Here is a 13,195-nt window from a genome sequence, read left to right on the forward strand (position 1 = left end):
CCGCCGTCTCTTCTATTTCGACTCTGTCTTCCGCTCTTGAGCAGCCACTCCGCCCTTTGACTCTGATGGCTTCTTTTGCTGTCTCGTTCTGGAAGAGCCGGCGCATTTGCCGAGGTAATGCTTGTTCGTCTGGGTCGCTCGCGTGTCTCTGACACATAGATACACGAAGTGGAAGTAATGGCATAGAGTACCAAACGCAGTATTGCCGCTTGCTGGTCCGCTGCCGTTTGAGGTTCGCCTCGCAGAGTCAACGACTTAGCGGCTTGCTTCGTTTTAGCTTCCATCTTTTCAAGGGAAGCATGTATTGCCTCATTTGTGTCGGCGTCGTTGCCTGTGTTGCCGTACAAAAAAACGCAAGCTGCGCGAAAATAAAAATTGCTTGTCGGGCTGCGGATTCGAGTCACCCACCTCCGAGTTGCGAGCACCGCGCCAGCCGATTCAGCCACTGTCGGTTCTTTTTTTCTTTAATATATGGGAGCAGGCTCTTCAACAAAATAAGAAAAGCAAAGAACCAGAGAAATTCAAGGCGACTGGCTAGAAAGGAAGGGGCTGTTTCGTGCCGTGGTCGACAAAGTACCGCTAGTGTACACATGCTGAAAGGATTTATCACTGTTCTGCAGTTTGTAGAGATGCCGTGTTCTTCCGGAACATTCTCCAAAGAACACCTAAAAAAGGATTTAGATGTCACACCATGCACGATTCGTTTCCTACCTTTTAAAGATCCCTCTGACCCACTATATGACATGTTTATGGTACTTGGCGCAGTAGAATGTGTGACAGGCACGCTGAACCACGGCGAAGCACTCGGTTGTTTTTTTACAGCGGAGCTGTATATGGCTAGGGTTCCGCGCATTTTTGTTCTCTGTAAACAAAAACTATCATCATCAATGGCTCATACTCCCGCGAGCATTCATGCTCCCGTATGCAAGCAAAAAATGCTATGTCTCATGACCCCGTAAGTCACAGGCTACAAGCACCCAGCAAATGAAGTGAGCAGTGCTTAAATTTTTTGTAATCACGCATACAAAATACAGAACAGCATATCGAAAACTATCATCATCAGTGGCTCATAACCCCGTTAGCAAGGGCTTAAGTATGCCCCTGTAAGTAAGTAAAAAATGCAGTGACTCATAAGGCTCATGGCTATTAACTTTCTGTGAATTAGCTGCGATGACAATACTCCTGTTGTCGTTGTCGGTGATTTCAATGGGGGTGTGTCGGCACCGAAAAGAGAGCAGCGGTTAACGCGTTCCGTGTTGCAAATATATCCCTTGAGATGCCACACCGATTAAGTCCAACCGATCACCCAGTGGCGTATGTGCATCGATATGACATCATCAAAGAATGTTATTGCAATTTCGAGCAAAATGAGTACCGATCAAGACAACAAATGAGTGTGCGTACCTTTCGCCACAATGGCCACCCATCAAGACAATAAATGAGTTCGTACCTTTGTTCAAAATTATGTGTCACCTGGGTGTCGTGTGCTAAATAGCATCGCTGGTCAACCACCTTCCCAGAGTGGAATGGCTCATGTTTTTTCAGGAATCTGTTGCCTGCGGTCGTAGTGTGTATGCTGCACAAGAAACATCGCCGAACTGGATGCCTTTATTGGACGCTTGCACATGTTTGCCTGGCTTTTGAATGTGTTTTTAGCCACTCTCGGTTCATCATACGCGCCCTTTTAAGCGGGGTTATAGAAGTAGACGCAGCGCAAGTCACGAGCCAATCACAGGTGCCCCCCTCCCTCCGGAGGAGGAAAAAGGGTGTGATCGCGTGTTCGCTCGCCTCACGCCTGCCGTTTCCCATCAGTTGAGACCCGGTAATCAAATGAGGAAGTCGTGTTTGGTTCGTTCTACCGAAGAGCAGGATGCCTTGAAGGAACGACAGCGGGAGCGGGTCGCGCGTCGTGCGTTCGTCCGAAGAACAGGTGGCGTTTGATGAACGCTGCCGGGACCTCGCTCGAGAAAGGGCTCGTCATCGACGTGCCGACCTCTCCGTGAGGGAGCGCGAAGCCAAGGCGTTACGACAACAAGGAGCCATGGATCCCGACCTTCACTTGCACTCTTCTTCGCAGTAGCGGAAGGGCGGTAAATTTTTTTAAAGACATATTTGACTTACAGACACAATATTGCCTGTACGCTGGGGTAAAATTTGCAGTCAGTGTAGCGCAGTGTAGCGTGGAGGGCGAACGACATCTGCAGGGACGTTTCGTCCTCCGGTTGTCCCTAGGACAGCTGACACTGTGGAAAATATTCTTCCCAGGTTAAAATCACTCACTGAATCAAAGTCCAACAACAACGACCACGCAACAAACCCAAGAAAGGCTAGCGACACGATGCTACGCATATGCGATTTGATTGCTTGCTTAGGTTTGTATCTATTGCCAACGACTACGCAACGAACCCAATGAATGCTGAGCGACCCCATGCTATGCATATGAGATTTGATTGGTTGTTTAGGATTGCATTTTCCAGATGGTAAGACGAGCCCCTGTTCACGTGCACTTGTTGTCTGCGATAAGCAGGGAAGCTCAGTTAATCGCGACGGGGTGGTGTCATGCCTAGCAGACGCAACTTGCACTTCCAGTGAACTCTGTGTGCATGCGCTGCTCTTGCCGAGCTTGTCGCTTCGCGCTGTTATCAGGCACTGACCGGCCGGGCAGTTGATGCTGGCGCGGTACTGCGAATGTAGACTCTATTATTATACGCAGATGTGTAAGTTGGCTTTTCTGGAGTGCGTTTTCGGCGCTCACGGATGAATCAGTGAGACATAGAAAGCTTCGCTCTAAAAGCGTTATTTGATGCGCAATTGACAAATATAAAAGCGTCCTTTGAAAACTACAGACATTTTTTCTTGACCTTCGACTCTAATAGCCGGTTGTTCAACTTGATATCCGCTCCCTATGAACTGAGTTTCTCAATTTTATTTTTTTCACGGGGTTACGTGGAGTTGTCGGATTAAATGCAACTTGTAAGTCTTCAGGCCTACAGCCTCCGGGAAACTACCACGTCGTCCATACGCTTTTGTGACTGGCCCAGGTAACTGCAGTTTATTGTAAAAAGTGTTGATGTGTTGACGCCGCTGAGCACATTTGAAACTAAACTTCCTGATTTCGAACACAGAAAACTGTTTAGGTTTATGTGTGCCATTTCGCCGGACGAGAGAAAAACAAAGCGTTGAGCGAACAATTACCGGCTTCTGGAACAACGCTATAAGGCGATTGTGACGGGAGAGACAGCGGCTCATAATGCGTGAAATGTACTACTCTTCCTTGAACACAATTATTGCCGACACTGAAAGGTCCAGTCTGTAGTCCAGTCTCTGCAATGGGCTTACGAAAACTCTCTTCCAGCAGTCTATGATTTCTTTTCTTGTGGCATCTGGTGCCTGGATTCTCTACATACTTCCTTTTCTGACCCGCCGTCTGAAGTGTTCTACAGCGGAGTCCGTGAAAAACAGTGGAAAACCGCAAGAGCTCACCACGTCCAAGTGACGTGTACGCATTAAATACGCCGTCTTATGCCAAAACGTTTTTCTTTTTTTTCTGTTTTCTTTTTCTTTTTAATAGAGGGAGACTGCCCCCATTCCGAGAGAAATAGAAGAAGGCGCGCGCTGCCCAGTGATTGCCCTGGCGCTGGTTGCTCGGAGTCTCCAGCTACAACATTTTTTTTTTTTTGCGCATAATCTTTTCGTTTTGCGTGGCGGTATAAACTTTATAGAGCACGTATATGACAAGCCTCTGCCAGCTCTTCTTCTCTGGGAATCCATTTTAGGCGCCATTTTTTATCTTTCCGTTGCCCGCTACCGCTATTTTCGACAGGCCATGGCATGCTAAGTATAGGGGAAGCGGGCCAATAGCAGACGCCGCCGCCACCCTCCTCATCCGGTTATCTCGTTCCACTGCGCTAGCTCTGCCGCAAGGAAACTCTCTCCATTTGTGCATGTTGCTCGCCTGCTGTCAGGCAATTATAGAAGAGGAACCTGCCAAGATAGGCAATGGTATTCGCTTTAATATAAAACAAAAGTGGCCTCCTATAAACAAGGAGACCGTTTCATTGCGCTCTCCAAACAAAACTGCGGGTCACCTCCCGATGCTTGCGTCGGCAGTTGGGTAAATTTGACGTCAGGAGATCGGAATAGGTTTACGTTATACCGCCCTGCCTCCAACAATGCATCTTAACAACAAAGTTCTAAACTCCAAATCCCTAAAATATTTGACGATGGTTACCATGTAGAGCTCTTTGAAAGTGCCGTAACGCCCGCCGCCCCAGAATATAATCGAATCGAATGCTTCAGAGAGGCTGTTCCTTGCAAGCACATTTGAGCACTCAGTTGCAGCATGTATCAACAGCGGCTTAATGCGAGCTACCGGGCAATGACAGCCTTTAATGTTATAAGGTGACAAAGAAGTTATGTTCCCTAGCTTCTTTTGAGGAGGTTGCCAAATCAGACAGAAACTAAATTCGCTACTGGACTTAAAAAGTTGCCCATCTTAAATGCGAGCAGACTCGGCAACTGTCTCGTCGGAGTATCCAGGGGTGCATAATAAGCTCGATTTGCATACGCAGAGTTGTTCTGTTGTACCACATCTGTCTCTCTCTGCAATAAACATTCCCTTTTGCGAGAAGGGCAGCGACGTTTTCCTGCGGTAAGCAATTAATTCCTACATTGTCTGTAAATCTACCTTCTCTATTCCTGGAACGAAGCGTTTCCTGTTACTTCAGCAGTTCACGTTTCCATCCTTCGATGGAAACACCGGTGCTGCAAAAGTGTGGTTTGCCCTCCCGGTTACAAGAGAATGTCATGCACGCTGGAACGCAAAGGCGTTATACATGGTTATAATTTTCTGCGCCTGAGTTGGCTGGTGACAAAGTGTGCGCTGTCTCAATCCTTCAAACATGCAATACTGGAGAAGCTACGACTGGCATCGGTGAACGAGGTGCAGAACGAACCAACTTTTCCTTTTTCTCGATAAAGATTGTATCACATCATCTATAAAAGACGAGCTGCACCACTGCCTAGGTACTTTAGTGGCTATGGCGTTCGGTTGTTGCGCAGGGGGTCGCGGAATCTCGAACTATCGGACGGTCAGTCAGGCAACCCAGCCCCTTGTTAACCTAGGTAGGACATTAGGCAGTATAATAGCAAGAGCTTGGTGGCGCAACCCACCACCCCGTTCCAAAGGGGACGCTCATAACATCCATCCATCCATCCATCCAACCATGAATTACTGGTAAGTTTTAACAATGTTAACCAACCAGAGTCGAGCAAGGTGTCAGTAGGAAAAGATCTCAGAAGCTGTCCCATCTACCGTGCGGCCACTGATACACCAGAAGTTCCTAATTTCTGGATGGCTTATATCTTACACTTGCCTATAGTAACGAAGTAGTGTCCGCTTCCTCGTCTGCGTATGTACCCGCCACGCAAGCAGAGCGCGCAGACAGAGTACAAGAGGTGAGAGGACAAAGAATTCAGGGTGGATTCGCAGGAGCACGAACCACGCGCGACCTACGAAAGCGGAAGCAACCGAATTATGAACGCGCATCGCGGCGCCTGAGCGCCCACCGAGCCACCGTCTGGGTGCGATCCGATCGGCGAAGTGGGTAGGAGAGAAGTGCGCAGATCTCCGGGGCGGGGGATAGGGGGGGGGGGGGGGGGGGGGCGCCACGCCGCCTCTGGGAGCGTGGGCGGTGAACTGATTATTCTTTATTCAGCTTTGTTTTCTTTCCTCTCTTTTTTTTTATGGCGACAAGAGCTCGCGTGGTTGCCGAAGAGTTGGAGCGTGAACAGGGACCGTTATTGTGCCGCCTCCATCCCGGCATCAACTCCTCTGCGAGTGTGTGCGCAACCATTCACAGCTTCTCACCGGCACGTGTAAGAAAAGGCTCTGGCAAGAAAAGGCTCGTATTCGCCAACGCCGTCAGCAGTGCAGAGACTTCCGCGACCTGAACCCCAAATATCTAGCTACGCATTCGGGCTATACCACGCCGCTTTCCTTGCTTCCTTCATTTTTCCTCCTTTTCTTTTTATGCTAGCGGGACTAACCGAAGGTGCAAATGCGGAAACATAAGTGTGGAATGGAGCGAAGTCTCGCTAGCCTGTCTGGCAGTGAGTTGCTTTGGTTGCGTGACCTTCGCCGCCGTCACCGACTGCCACGGCAGAGCAAATAGGACGCTAGAAGCGAGCCGCTCTCGAGAAGCCGGCGACAAGTGTGTTTCGGTGAACGGCGAAGGGGATTCGAAGTACGAATCGTTTCCGGCATATGGGGGCACCCTTTGTTTGCCCCGATGACGGCCCTGCGGGTAAGAAGTCCCTTCAGTCGGTGCTGCTCCCGCTGATGCGGTTTGCCTGTTTCTGATTAACGACCTTGTTTGTTGGAGACAACGGATGGTACAAAGAAGCTCGATAATTTGAATACACTGTGCCCTTGTATTACGAGGGAACTTGTTGGTTCCCTTTCACTCAAGGTTCACAAATGTGACCCCATTTTGAAGATTGCTTCTCTTCACTCAACAAAACGCGCATGCCGTGCGATGGTCGCTGCACTTTTTCCTGTGAGTCGTGCCTGAGCTTACTTGTTTCAGTCGGATTGATTGTCGGATATTGTTGTTTAACTTTTGATTATTTGAATAGAATGAGTACCTGGAACGAGAGCCAGAAAAGTATGTAGCGCATTCTTCTTTTAACGATGTAACTTGTAGCTGTTATCGTTTATAAAATACCACCATTATATACTGCATCGCATGTCCAAGGTGCCTGAATTCAGCCCGGTATACGAATGTGGATTGTGTCACAGAAATTTTTGATTGTGTTTGTAAATGTTTATTTTTCGGTAGGCTTCACTGTAATTCACCAGGGGCTCGATGATGGCAGTCTACGCCCAAACTCTGACACACTGACACATGGTAGAGATGAAACTTTAATTCTTCTGTTTATTTTGTTTACATTATTGGTCACAATCTGGTCACATCGTGACCATCCTGGTTTTCCCACTAGCCTGACGTCTACTTTCTGAGTTTTCCGCTTCATGCATTGTTTTAGTTCGTTCTTTTCCTTACCGCTGTTTCCACGTGGAAAAAGCTCGTATGTTGGACGTAAAGCTAAGAGAAAAATAAAAAGGCAATTTTACCATGCTCTGGAAACAAGCACACGTCCTTCGCTTACTGCAAAAAGTGAACGGGCAAACTCTACTTCGCGCGAGAAAGAAAAGCCACCACTTAATATTTTGAGGTATTTTCTAATAAGTACATCTAGAGATGCCTTAACACGTGTTGCAAGCGAACATTAGAAATAAACATAACAAATTAAAGATGTGAAATGTTAGCATAAAAGGGAGCCGTTTATTGGAGTATAATGTCGTTCATAGAAGTAAGGATTTTGTTTTCAGAAAAAGATTAGTTGCAACTACATGATGTTAACGATTGCATTCAATGAACGGAAGTGAGTGAGCCTAACGATACGAAGAACTGGGAGATTAAATTGTTCATTTTGTCTACCAGTTCTACACTCAGTAAAAATGAGAACAGCTGGGAATGTTTAATTGAATTTGTCGCCTCCTTCTTACATTTTACCATTTTATGCTGCATTATTTTGATATGAGACCACACGTGCGCTGTCATTCACACATTTGCCACATACATCGCTACATCGTTGTTTGTTGCAAGTAATAAAACACCGAGAAATTATTACATTGCTGTCAAAACGCAATGTGCAGCCAGCCTCAGCAAATTTACCTTTTTGTTGTGGATGCTATGTGTTAAATAAAGGGTAGAAGAGAGTGGGGTGGGAGGGTAACGTTCGCAGCATTTTCGCAACGATATAAATTACACTTGCCTCGGCTATAATAGCGTCAGAATGTTGAGACGTACTTTTATAAATAAATATCTGTTCAGAAGTTTTAAACCACGCGAACAGCTCTTATATAATGGTTCGATCTTAGTAAAATAAGGCATCGGGTTTCCCACAACCATAAAACATAAACTCAAATGACCAAGAATTCTGAAAAAAAAAATGAATCCAAAAAAGAAAAGGATGGCAAAGACAGGAAGAAAAATACAATCAAAGGTATAAAAGGTCACGTAAGTCAAACCGTCTTATTTCAAATAAGGCAGCAGCTTTTCAACGTAGCAGCTATGCACAAGATCCGCCTGCGTATAAAATTCACGGGGCCGACTAATGGGGACCGCATCGCCTCTGACTTCTGTGGAGGATGGCGCGGTTAAAAACATAAATAAATGAAACAGATAAATATAACGAACAAACGCTTACCTTAAGAAAATCATACCGCGCCATTTCGTGCCGCGACCGCATATTGCATACCTGGAATCACGTTCTCCATTATATATATAGACGAGCGCGGTATACTGCTCGACAGCTGCGATGTGGCGAATCCGCTCCTCTCAGGAGCCCTCCCTTGTCGCCTACGTGGGAACTCAAGAAGCGAATAACGAAGGGCAACCGTGACAGGTGCGCAGAAAAAAAAAAGAAAGAAAGAAAGAAAGAAAGAAAGAAAGAAAGAAAGAAAGAAAGAAAGAAAGAAAGAAAGAAAGAAAGAAAGAAGTGTCGCAAACCGTCAGCAACGTTCGCCTACGCGATGAAGAGTCCGAGAAAAAAAGAAAAAACGCCCCTGCTGGACTTCGCGTCTCGGTTGCCCCTGCTCGAAAAGCCGCTCTTCGGTCTCGAAATGAATGGCAGCGGGACTCGCGTATGTCTGGGCAAGACCGGCAGTTTGTCGCCGCGAAGAAGCCGTTGAGAGCTATACCCGCGGCCTCTATATAATCACGGCGAAAGGAAAAGACAGACGAAAGCAACGCACTTCGTGTATGCTATGCGACCGCTAGGCTTGCCCGGCCGCCCCCTGTGTAGCGCGCGCTGAATCACCGCGTCCCCGGTCTGGCTACGCTGACTGCCGTGTCTTACTTTTATGTTCTTCCTACGGGTACGCGCGTGGCTATGTGGCCGTCGTTGCTTTCGTTTGCGTTTTCGCCTTATTTCCTTTGGCGCCTCTTCGGGTGGCGGTGGACTTAGCGGATGGTTGACCGCGGAGAGGAAAAGGCTTCGTAGGCGAGTCCCTCTCCCCCGCTCCACCCTCGCCGCCGCGCTTTTGTTCGGAGCGCGCACTTTCCACGGCCGCTCGCCTCCTCTCCGTCCGTCTCCGCGCTCGGCGAGTAGCCCGCCGCTGGGCCACGGACGGACGCCCGGACGAAGGCGAAAAAACGCGTGCTCCTCGCGTAACGCATTTGCCGACCGAGAGCCGCGTTCGCTGGTGCATGCCCTCCCGCTGAACGCCGCTGCTTGTCCAGGCGAAGTTCGGGTTTCGTCACCCTGCTTGAACTGTTTTCTCGAGCGTGCTCCTGAACTGGAGAGAGCGCGCGCGCAGTTTGTGTGGTGTGGTTCCCCCGCGAGGTTCGGAAGATACGTGCCGGTGCCGTGTGACTTCTTGGATATTTATCGTCGGCCGGCGCTTTTAAAAAGGGTGTGCTCGATCACGCTGCTTGTGTGACGGAAGGTGCGACATCGTCGGCTCTGCAGCACGTCGAAACTGGCGTCTCTACGCAGCTGCCATCGCGGTCATCGGAGATATATGCGGCACTAAGTAAGTGTCAAATTCGTCAAATTAAAAAAAAAACTATAGTTATTTGTATTTATTTTTATCATTCAGAACAGAAGCGTTAAGTTGCCTGAGTGATCTCTAGCACAACGCAGGAGGGCCTTTGAGTGCTATTAAGTTTTGTGATGCGATGTGGTATTGGACACTCGTAATCAGAGTTACACAACGGGCAAATATGGATCAATTGCACTGCCTGTATCTCCAAAATGTATCAATATAAGCCAGACTTAGTAACTTACGCCAAGCTAGCGAACGATTTAATATGGGGACCAATGCTTGTAACTATAGTCTAGCCACCCTCGGTGTGGTAAGTAATTATTTCGGTGACTCAATTTCAGTCTCTAAACTATTGACTTCGTTTTTTGGTCTATATTTTACCATAGTTTTGCTGCCCATCCTCCCTATTATATATTGAGCTGGTAAAGGAGCCTTAAGCATAAATAAATAACGAATGATGATGATTATGTGGACGATAACTAATAGTGGCTTTTACCATTTTCAGCGCGGACCGCTTTACAGCGAGCCTCCGGGAAGTCCGCACAAAGCGACTTGATCTAGGCAATCTAGTAAATAATATGTCTGTTTACAACCTTCCGTGAATTTAAAAGCATTCAATACTCAAAACAGACAACATTTATGTTAAAATACACTTCTCTTATCTCTTTTATAAAACCTAAAACATTTCTATAACACAATCTGATCAAGCCTTCTGTCAATCAACTTCGGCTCAAAGATCATTCTATGCTACACTGTTATGTCTTACGAAGGTCGGTATAATGTCAGCGTACAACATTTATTTACGCGCGAGCTTTGCTGTAGCAATCTTCTTCTTGCTATACTTTACATGGGAGGAAAGAAAGAAGTAAAGAAAGAAGGTAATAAATAGAAGATTGATTCCTCGAGATGAAGCTTGCTACAACGAATTCTAGCCTTCCCAACCAAAGTTAATACTTTAATACATACACTCGTGCGCTAGCAAGCGCACACAAACACTCACACGCAGTGAAACATACTTGACATTATCTACATTTTTATCGATTCGAAGGTACGGCAAGCCTAATAAAGTGCTAGTGAGGCAAACAATAGCCTTGGCTTAAATAATTCCCCCTATAGACGTTCTAGGGAATTTCTGACATTCTGTCAGCTGCTGAACCAATGTTCCCTGTGCTTCGATTCCAACATAGTACCACGATAAGCAAGTCAAACGACTTATAGCGCAGTTCTGTCAGAAGGAACGAGAGAAAACCCAACAGCCCTGCCCCAATAAAAGTATTGCGAAAAGAGTCTTCCCGAGAGCCTTCGTTAGCAGCAGCAAGCTGCGGAAAGCTGTTGTGCTTCTTTGTGCCAGCCGCGTAGGAAAAAGGTTTTGTCGTCTGGACGCGGATTTCCGCTGTCGGGGTTTCTCCCACCAATTATCTTTTTTTCCTGTTGTGCTGTTCTCACGACTAATTGATAAGCAGCCACCAACATGGTGACATCTTCCGCGAGCGACTAAGCAGAAATCACGAAAGGCTAGGAGCAGCCGTGGTAGACAAGGACATCGGTGAATAAACAATGGGCACTGTTCACTTATTATAATGCGGAGACACCGAGCATGCATTCATCGCGCATGCAAGCTTTCGCTCATCTAGGTTACTTTAGATCAGGTGTCTGGAACTCAATTCTATCGAGCCACGTGTCGGACCTCGTATATGACACATATAGCTTCCGTTGGGCCGCACTGCGAAATGTTCGAGAGAGATCTAGACAGGGTTTTGGGTGGGCGAAATATACTAGGTGTGCAAAGCGTGAGCGCTGTTGGCGTCTCTTCGATCGCAGCCAAGAACTCTTCGGGAAACGCCTCAGGCTCCTGATTGTCAAATCGGCGTCAATCGTAAAGCAACTGACTCTTCATTTGCCGGTGCACTTGCAAATCTTCGGCAACGATGTACATATTATTATGCCTTCGAATAACCTTGTTTGGTCAAGGCCGAAGAATAATAGCCAATTAACGGCACTTCCATGTTTCACTTGGCGCAATCTTGACTGCCGACTAAGCTCATTGCAAGATTCCTTTTTGCGCGTGGGCTTAAGGAACGTTTGAAATTAATTTAGGCTGCATAGACTTATGCAATGCTTTAGATTCATTTGAGCTCCACTAAGAACGCACACGATGACCAGCTCTGAAATTCGCGGAAGTGGAACAGCCGAGGTACACGTAGCATCAAATAATTTCGGGAAAACCTATTAATTATACGACAAAATAATCAGCCGAGACTACGGAGCCTAAAGCATATTGCACACGAAAACATCGCGACTCCTGCGTAGATTGTCAGTTGGGTAAGCTATACGCGTACTGTTCTTTTTGCAAAATCGTTTAGCTTAGACTGCCAGACATATTGAACAAAAAATCTCGCATGCCTCGATTCTCAGGATTAATGGTACCAGGTCTTCGTGAGTCTTATTAATGGCTATGCCAACCATTAATAAAGGTCACATATTACATGCTTTGCATTCTATAAGCATGCGGACGCTTAGAATATGTTAGAGAATTTCTCGATTAACAGACAAAGTAACATTAAATATGGAATGGCAATAGCGCTTAGTCTTAGCTCATGCATACTCCAATCGTATTTCACGTTTTCATCACGCAACTTTCTTCAACGCTTACTGTAGACGCTGATGTCCACAATGTTGTTGTGGTCAGTGAAACCATCCTGCGCCAATGGCTGCGACGTACAGGTTTAACTGCGTGCTGCTGTGAATAAGAGGAGGCAGTTGTGAAGAGTTCACAAAAATGTGATGTGTCAGTAGTGTCTTCCGATGGTACCTACATTAACCGGACGTCATTAAGGGGCATCTTTGATCATTTCAGATTTGCGCTTCATCCAAGTTGGTATTCACAAAGCAATTCGTTATGTTCAAAGCCGTTCGCAAGAACAGGGTCTGGTCAATTGTGATAGCCAACAGTTATGAGCACTGCAGCTGGCGAATGAATAACGTATTGCTACGAACCATAAAGCTGTGAATTCGGACTCAGGTCTACCCATATATTAGATCCACTCTGCTGAATGAAACGGTAAATTTATCCGGCCCGAAAATTGGGGGCAACGTTTGTCTAAATCAAGCACCATTTGCACATGTATAAGAGCCCAAAATATTTGCCATGCCTTAATTCACCTTCCGCGCTATGCCAGCATGTGTCTCCTTTCACCCAGGATAGAGGTAAAAATAAAAACGAAAAAGGGAAGAAGGAAACCACTTAATTTCAATAGATGTCATTTATGAAGGCTTCCTTGTGCTTTCTCAGGCCTCCATGAATATAACCTCTTCAGCGAAAGCAGAAAACGGTCACAAGAAAGCATGTCAGAACGGTGTAAGCAGACAGTGAACTTTTGTTTTTTTTTACAGACGCATTTACGGGCAAGAGGAGGCACTAGTGCACAAAAGCGTGCGAAGAAAGTGTGGACGATTAAATTCTGCTTTGCTCTTTTGGGGCAGCTTTGAGAAGGAAAGAAAACAAAAGCGTCGCGTTGCTGTATCTGCGGTTTCGCCGCCTGCGAAGAGTCGAGGTCACGGTCAGCTAGAGGAGCGCCGAGCCCA

At 46.7% G+C, this 13,195-nt stretch overlaps 1 protein-coding gene across 5 annotated transcripts in view; it reads left to right on the plus strand.

The window, feature by feature from the left end:
- Window positions 1–13,195, plus strand: part of LOC135910189 (uncharacterized) — a 328,772-nt gene that overhangs the window by 124,741 nt on the left and 190,836 nt on the right. The window contains exon 1 of one of the 5 annotated variants that reach the window (XM_065442244.2): window positions 9,020–9,598. The exons of the other annotated variants lie outside the window; for them this stretch is intronic. The gene's annotated coding sequence lies outside the window, so the exon portion shown is untranslated. Of the gene's footprint in view, window positions 1–9,019; window positions 9,599–13,195 lie in introns of those variants that run through there. 5 annotated transcript variants of the gene reach the window in all.

Source organism: Dermacentor albipictus, chromosome 1, assembly GCF_038994185.2.
Source record: "Dermacentor albipictus isolate Rhodes 1998 colony chromosome 1, USDA_Dalb.pri_finalv2, whole genome shotgun sequence".
NCBI classification, from domain to species: domain Eukaryota; kingdom Metazoa; phylum Arthropoda; class Arachnida; order Ixodida; family Ixodidae; genus Dermacentor; species Dermacentor albipictus.